This window comes from Plectrocnemia conspersa, unplaced genomic scaffold, assembly GCF_051122295.1.
Source record: "Plectrocnemia conspersa isolate PC_06_02 unplaced genomic scaffold, ASM5112229v1 ptg000010l, whole genome shotgun sequence".
NCBI lineage: Eukaryota > Metazoa > Arthropoda > Insecta > Trichoptera > Polycentropodidae > Plectrocnemia > Plectrocnemia conspersa.
In genome coordinates this window covers 6,318,692-6,321,588 of record NW_028277174.1, presented here as the reverse complement: position 1 = coordinate 6,321,588, position 2,897 = coordinate 6,318,692, and positions in this window count along the sequence as shown.

The following is a 2,897-nucleotide window of genomic DNA, read 5'->3' as shown; positions in this document are numbered from 1 at the left end:
TGGACCAAACAAGATTAGACTCGGAAGCCGGTAGTACACTCGGAGTCTAAAAGGGGGACACCCGAACAAGGTAGACCTCATCAGACCCATTAGCCGTTTTTAGACCACTTGCCTCACAAATTACTTTTGCTAGATTCGATTAGGACCTGATGAGTTTTTAATTCGCTTTCGACAATTTGAATTTGCCACGCTCTTTAAATGTTAAACTAGTTGAATGCATCCCTTAATGATTACGAAAGTGCAGAGCTAGAATAATTATACATAACATACATAACCGTCTAGGTTTTTATAGTAATAATTACGCTGTAAGCTGGTACTTTTTACTATAAAAATATATTAAGTAACTGCAATCTAAAATTAGTTTTTCTTTATCAAAATAAAAATGTCATTCTGCATATTGGTTTTGACAAAATTGTAAATTGTGATATATAGTTCATAATAAACTCATTTACAGCAGATTTTTAAATTAATTTATAATTAAATAGTCAAAAAAAGTCAATATATGTTATCAATAATTATAATCATATTTTTTTTAATAAAATAATACGTTTCTATTTTTCATATACGGGATGAAAAAAATCAGGGTACATAAAATAATCTAATTAGTTTTACAATTTTAAATTAAGCATGCACTTTACATGTGACATTACATCCCTCTCTAATTACAAAGGCGTGTGGTTGAAATTATGGCTTATGTGCAAACATTATAACGATATCATTGTAACTCGCACCAAAAAAAGTGGTATAACCAGTATGCATATTAAGGGGTATTTTTTTCTTCCTACGTTTTTTTCTTAATAAAAAAAATCCCCTACATATAATGGCATTGTTTAAACTACAAAACCCATATACTGTAGTGGAGCGTGCTCATAAACAAATGACATGCTAATTCTCATCCCCAATTGAGCCACCAGGAAAAAAGTCGTCCCGCCCTTGCGGAACGATGGGCAAGATTGATTTGGCCATTGTGGATCGTCCAGATGCGTAGGATGCGGAATGAAAAAAAATCTCGAATACATAAATCAAAAATGTTTACCGTTGGCAGAAAAAAAAAAGAAAATCAGATTCGTGTGTAGAGTCAGAAAGGGTAGACTCTGCGTTTTCATCTGTTCGAGTGGCGGGATCAATTTTCGTAATATGTGACCGGAGGAGAGACGCGCAGGAAGTGTATCAGAGTTTGATCTGTTTCATATAAATGCATAATGATGTTCATTTTTCCATAAGGTAAGAGTGTGACCTGAGGAGCGTCAGGTGTGCAATATGCCAAGCAAAGAAATTGTGCGACTTTGCAGGCAACGTCGTATTTCATATACCGCCCAACCGAACAACTCTACATACATAGGTAGGTATATGTAATATTTTATATAATAAATAATGATATATTTTATTAATTTTGTATCACTTAAAAACAACAAGCTCTTTTTCAACTTTTGATCTTAACAAAAGTGTGTACTTAACAAAAGCAACAGTAAATGTAAATTAAACTTATTTAGTCAAGAAGAGAATGTTAAAAAGATTTTAGCAAAAGCTTATATTAAAAAAAATATATATTATAAATACTATTTTAACCCATAACTACGTGCAATTTTTATACGTTTGATTTTGCATTTTTATCTAATGCATTTATGACTTTTAATTATTATAATTATTTGGTAAAAACACGTTCTTTTTAAATTTAAAATTCTTATGTTTACACAATTTAACATGTACACTAAGTTTACATCACCGGAGCATGCGATTTTTCTACTCTGTAAGATGAAGGTTAAACCCACACTTTTAGCATTTTTTAAAAATGTATTTTTTTTCAACTCAAGAGTCTAAAATAACTTAGTGTTTGCCACTGTAGGTCATAACTTAACGCGTGAACATTAAGTCACATACTGCAATATATAATTATATTATTACTAACTATAGTCAATATAAAAAAAAAAATACTTTAATGAACTTTTAAAAATAATTAGCAGAAATCAAAAAAAAATCAAGGCTACGGAATTGGAGTCTGACTTCAATTCTAAAAATTTGAAAACGACTCCACAGATTTCTTAACAAGCAAAAGTAGATTAGTCGCAACTAAATAATAAATAATAGATAATTAAATATTTTAATATTAATATTAAACGTGGCCAAATATATATACATAATAATATATGTACAAAAATATTATTTTTATTAGTCTATTTTTACAAGATACAACAAAATTCTATTTGAACAGTGCATAAATTAGTTTTATATTATGCATAATTTAATGTTATATACTATAGTTACAATATATTTCTTAGTAAGAGTAAATTACATAAGCTCACTAAAAGAGTGAAAGTCACGGTAAAAAACAACTGTACTGTGAGCTTACGTTCTCTAAAATGTTCTATCGATTCGGTAAGCTATTAATTTAAATTACAGAAAAAAGCGAAAAATCTTGAATGTATCATGAATCGGTATTGCTATTGAAAAACAGTAAAAAAATGTTCTTTCATTTTTTTATCTCTTTTGCAATAGGCGCGATTGTCATTGCAAAGTTACAAAAACTAAAATTAATAAAAAAAAAAGATCTCATTCAGCAAAAAAGTTTTAAAAAATATAAGAAAAAATTAAACTAGTTTTATTTTATATTTATAGCATCAATGAGTATTCAAAGATATTTTTTGTTAAGGTAGATTACCAAAAATTGAGTCTATGAATGCTGCACAACTTCACTATAAAATTATATTTTATAAGATTTCCAATCGACGCCTTATATATATTTGCATACGTTGCTTGTTCCATCAGAACAACCCTATTCGTACGTATGCATATATAATACATATTCTCGTATGTGGAGACGTAGCTCGCACAGTCTCATTATTGATTGGACATCTACTTGCATATCGGCACATTTATAACGAGGGGGGGCTGTACGA